Genomic DNA, 6025 nt, shown 5'->3' with positions numbered 1-6025 from the left:
CCTGCTTTTAAAGGCTCATGTGATTACACTGGGCCCATGTCAAAAATCTGGGATAATCTCCCTGTTATGGTCAACTGTGCCATAAAGATAAACATGAGGGTAACTCTGAGCAAAGATCCTGGGGCACATTTCGAATTTGGCCTACTAGAGCAATGAAGTAAGAGCCCAACTTCTTTCGATTACTAGCCGGATGTCCCACAATTATTTTTGAATAAATCACTGATACCAATTTGGTTGTTCGAAATTTGGATTGCTGGACAATTCGGAAATATCGTTGATCTGAGTGGAACTCAGCCCCTCCATTCCGCCGCTTTCAGCTCCTCTAGGGGCAAGAGATTTGTATTTGACAACTCTAAAACTCCTGGCAATCAGAATAGTCCCATTCTGGGGCCAGTGCCATTGATTCGATGTGAAAGGTCCAGGGCTCAGCGGTGCCCCGTGAGGGAAGAAAGAGCAGAAGCTCTGGTGTGTGGCTGTTCCATGGGGAGCTCACCCCTGTAGAGATGAGGGAAAGGTCTGGATCTTGTAGGATCGGTGCTCATTATACTCTGGGAATGACAGCCAGAGGAAACTGTGAGCTCCAGGAAGCTTCTGGGCATTGGAGCCCGGTCAGCAGCTTCTCCTTCCCATCCTACATCCACCTGCACCAGGTAAGAAAGACCTACTTGCTTGTATTCCCGGAGACTTGGCTTCAACTTCGACTTGACTTCAACTAAAGAAGTGGCCTTCCAGCTGCTGCAGACTTGGAACAACTGGCTGAAGGAGAAGCCAGGACAGACCTTGGGATGATTGCAATGTCATTTATTTACGCCATTATATTATTATATGATGTAAAGGATGGTTGTCATAATATTATCCTTTTGTCCATGTCTCGATTGTGTTTTTAATAGCTCCAGTGTTTTCACCTTGTATTTTGTTTTTGTTTTTTTTTTTTTGCTATAGACACTTCAGTTTCTGGGCACTCAGGCGAACAGCTTGGTCATGATCACCCTATTCCTATAAAATCTTTGGTCCAGGCCCTTACTAATAATCTGCCAGCTAGATCTACCTCCAGCTGGTTATTTGCTCTTTTCCCCATCCATTTCGACTCTGAACTTTAAAATCTAGCTTTGATTCCCTTCGTGTGCCTGAATTGTCATGGACGGCCAAGGGTAAAATGACTTATCCTTCGCTCTTTATAATAGAGAACTTCCACTTCTCTGTAAATCTCTCTGGAATGAGCTAGACCTCTAGTTGTAAGCAGGAGAAAGAAAGAAGTACTGCCTTGAAATCAAATATTCCCTCCTTCCCAGCCCTTCCTTCTTACCCCTCGTATCTGTTCTTTTCAAATCCCCCTGCATCCAGCCTGGCTCAGAACTAATTCAGGGGATCGGATTGGGGGGATTACTTTTTATTTATTTATTTTTTATATTTTTACATTTTATCTTCTTACTCATAGGCCACAAAAAAAATCATTTTCCTTTCTAAACATCTCAGAAATGAGAAAATGTGTGCTTGTGAATATGCTTTCTTTTCAACTACAGAATGTAAATGATAGTTATAAATGGAAATCATTTTGCAATCAACGACCTAGAGAATACAGCACCATCCTGGTTGTTAAATAGAAAAGAATGGGATAGAGGTACTTCCTAGCATAAAGAAGAAAGAAATCTATGCATGGCCTCTGCCTAAAGCTGCACCTATTCAGATTTAAACCCATTTATGAATCACTAACAACAAAAATGTGTGTTTCTTAAACATCAAGAGTCTCTGGGACTTTTCTTTCCCACTTCAAACTCTCCATACAACCTCCCAGAATTCCTGTCCTAGAAGCAGGAGACAAATTAGACAGCAAGGAATAACCCCCAGGGAGGGTGAGGCAGGCTATAATCCAATACTTTACTGTCCATCGTCAACTGACCCTTGTCTCTATTTCATGACTATAAAAAACGTGATTTATCAGCTAATGGAAATAACTCAGATTTTCAGGTACCATATAAGAAACACAGTTTTTTTTTTTTTTTTTTGAGTTTCATTGCTAGGAATAAGACTCATTGCGTACTCAGGTTGTTCTTAGCACTCTTTAAAACGTATTTTACAGGGGAAGAAATCATATGTACAAGCCCAGGGCGATTTCTAAGAGGACGGTAACAGTAGACAGAACCTCAATGAACTCTGGCTCGGTGCTCCCAACACGATTCCAAATCAAGAGTGTGAATCGTCACATACTTGGTGTGTTTCCTCTTTAATGCAGCCACAAGAAAAAGCAGTTGATTAAGGCTAAAAATCAGAGAGATACCAGAGCAGGATACTTTTATTCAAATAAATTTTTGTTTAATCAATTATCCACACATTTATTTATGCAACAAGGATTTATCAAGAGCCTACTAGGCGCCAGGTGTTGATCTACTGTTGAGGATACAATAACACACAAGAACAAGAACTATATATATATATAAATTTTTTATAAGCTCCTTTTGGAGCTTATACTTCAATAGTGTTAAAAGGCGATAAACAAAGAGGAATAAGCAAAATACATATGATAGATGATAATGAGTAGTAAAAAAAAAAAAAGAGAGAGAGATGAGAAAACTTGACCAGCCTGATGAAATTCCAGATGAGGAGATGGGAAAGGAGCCCACTGAGAAGCAAAGAAAATAAGAAACAAAACACAAATAATGACTCTAATTACTCCTCTCCCTGCCTGACCCCAAGGGACTCCCGAGAGAGAGAGACCGACACAACACACTGTCCACCCCGAACTGTGCGGACGTGCACACAATCTAGCTTAGGAGGAGCATCCCAGGCACTAGTGCGATCCCCCCGTGGCTCTCCGGTAGCCAGGCGTCAAGAGCAACCAGTGTCCTGAATTTGATGGGATTTTTGCTCTTTGCACATACGAAAGTATTCCTAAACTATGAGTGGAACCAAGCTGCATTCATCTTTCTGAAGTCTGGCTTTATTCAAGATTACGTATTTTTAGATTTATCACTATTGACCCAAGTATTTCTAGGGCTTTAGTTTTAAATTGCTCTACAGACTGTTAGGGCATAACCACCTAGTCTCCTGTTAAGGGTCACTTAGCTGTTTCTTTTTCATGCACAGGAATGCAATGGACCTTTTTTTTTTTTTTTAATTAATGTGTATGTCTCTTTGGTTGACCCTTTAGATTTCCGCGTCATCTGCAAATAGCTATTTTCTTTCTTGCTCTCTGATCCTGAGAGCATTATTATTTCTCTGTCTTGCTTTAACCTCTGGTCCAAACTTCTAGTACAAGGCTGAAAAGAAATGGGGATAGTAGATGTATGTATGCACTTGGTGCCTGTCTTTTAAAAAAACGCTCTCAATATTTCATTGAATGTGATGCCAAGGGTATTTGCTGGCTGCAGGATACGGGAGTTCCTATTACTGATTACTTGAGATGTTTCTACTATTGCATGAGTGTTGAATTTTATTAAATATATTCCTGCATCTACCAAGAGGAGCCTATTACTTTTCCTCCTTTTTAACAATGATTCACAGGGGCGCCTGGGTGGTTCAGTGGGTTAAGGATCTGACTCTTGGTTTTGGCTCAGGTCATGATCTCAGGGTTCTGGGATCCAGCACCACATGGGGCCTTGCGCTCAGTGGGGAATCTGCTGGATGATTCACTCCCTCTCCCTTTGCCCCTCCCCTCGCTCAAGCTCTCTGTCTCCATGTAATGAATTACATTATTAGCTCTTCTGGTGCTGAGCTGTCCCGTGTTCCTCGTATAAATACAACTTGGTCATGCTTCGCTTTATTAATATATTGCTATATTCAGTTATGACATCTTTCTATGGTAAGTGAATTCAGCCTATGATTTTCCTTTAAAGTATTGTGCTTGTCCGGTAAAGATGTTATGCTGCCTTCATGAAATGATCTTTGTAAAAGGCACTCCTTTCCAAATAATCTGGAATGGTTTGTATTAGGATTGAGCTAAGGTTTGTTTTTTGATGTTTGGAGGAATTCGTCAGTAATCCTATCTGGCATCTAGGGATGGTGTGCCCTTTTTTTAATTGAAATTTTTATTGAAAGAATTGTAGGTTCATTTATAGGAGTAGGAAATCAAGAATTCCATGTACCTTTTATCCAGTTTCCTCCACTGATAACATCTTGCAAAAAACGATGCTACCAGGATACAGGCATTGATAAACCTTTCCCAGGTTTCCTCAGTTTTACTTGTACGTATTTGTGTTTGTGTATTTTGCCCTATACAATTCATCACACCTACAGATTTGTGTATCTGCTACCACAATCAAGATGCATAGTCCCATAATTACCAGGATTCTTTGTCCTGCCCTTCAATAATCCCACAGAGGAAAAGGAGGGTGTTCTTCATGCAGATTTCAATTGCTCTCAGGTATTCAGGTTTTCTGTTTCTGCTTGTGTTCATTTTGCTAAAGAACATTTTTTTCTTGTAAACATTCCACCAAAAATAGTGTAAGCTTTTCCAGAGTTTGCTCCCATTTTTAAAATCTCTACTTCTGTACTTATGTTCCCCCTTTGGGTCCTACATTGTTATTTACGGGTCTATTCCCTTTGCATATATTCCTCACCAGAAGTTCCCGTATTTGTCTTTTTAACGAATCAACTCTCATTTAATTGTTTTCACTGTACACCTATTATCTTCTGCTTTTGTCTTTTCTTTCCTTCTACTTTCTTGGAATTTGTCCATATTCCCTCTAACTTCTTGAGTAGAGTGAAGTCATTAATTTTGTCTTTTTTCTAATCTACTCATCTATAAATCTCTCCTTTAGTTCTCAGAGGAGCTTCACTCATCCGCATGTAGAATTTTCATGGTTTAATTGCAAATATTTTCTAAATTCCAATATGAATTCTCCCTGGACTCATGAGTTTAAAAGTGGTTTTCTTGGGATGCCTGGGGGGGCTCAGCGGTTGAGCATCTGCCTTTGGCTCAGGTCGTGACCCCAGGGTCCTGGGATGGAGTCCCACATCGGGCTTCCTGCTCAGCGGGGAGCCTGCTTCTCCATCTGCCTGGGTCTCTGCCTTTCTCTGTGTGTTGCTCATGAATAAATAAAATATTTTTTTAAAAATGGCATATCTGATATCTTGAGTATCTTTAGTCAACTCCCCCAGCTCGCATATGGCCACTTTGCTTTATTTCCTTCCGAAATTAGCCATTTTTGTTATTGCTTTAGAAAGTCAGAGTTTAAAGCTTATCTACATGACTGCAAGTATCTTTACTCATTATTCCTTTTGCATCTCACTTCTGCTTTGCAGGATTCCATTTTCGTCTCCAAATACATCTCCCAGGAATCTTTTTCAAAAAAGAAATGTTAAAGGTAAACTGTCAGAAAGGGTTAGTGATAAACTTGCAACTTTTGTCTCAAATTTTTATTTCAGCCCCATTCTGAAGTTACAGCTCACATGGGTTTAATTTCACTCAGCGCTTACTATTTTCTTGTCTTCTCTAAGGCAATGCGGGAAGAAGTCTGCTGTCAGTCTCAAGAACTCTCATTAGTGATCTCTTGTCTCTGACGGGCAAGTCTGTTTCTCGGACCCTCAGCACTTTCATTGTATCTGGGTTTGTGATTGAGACTCGTCATTTTTCCTCAATCTGATGATCACAGCTGCCATCAGATCTGACAAATGCTCAGCTTTTATCTCTTTCCCATTTCTCAATTCCCTCCTTCTGGAACACTTACTAAATGCATTTCGAAATGTCCCATTCTATCTTCCACATGTCCACTCTCTATCCTCAAAACCCAACAGTGCATAAAGCCAAGGCCTTATACGTATCTGCAGAAGGAATGAATGACTTAAGCCAAATCCATCATGGAAATCAGAATAAATGCACCAGTCCAAAGAAATCTGGTTAGCCATTTATAAGGGGAAAAAATCAGGCATCTCCTGGAGCCCCTCTTAATAATTGAATCTTCAACCTAGTATCTAAGTTCAGGTACAAAAACAGTGAAATCTGGGATAATTTAATGACAAGAACCAATTGCTGAGGTATGCCACTTGGGGTATGTACTTGGGGGGGGGCTGTGATTTGTTCTCCATT

Source organism: Nyctereutes procyonoides, unplaced genomic scaffold, assembly GCF_905146905.1.
Source record: "Nyctereutes procyonoides isolate TBG_1078 unplaced genomic scaffold, NYPRO_anot_genome, whole genome shotgun sequence".
Lineage (NCBI taxonomy): Eukaryota > Metazoa > Chordata > Mammalia > Carnivora > Canidae > Nyctereutes > Nyctereutes procyonoides.
Note: the sequence above shows the minus strand (reverse complement) of the source record.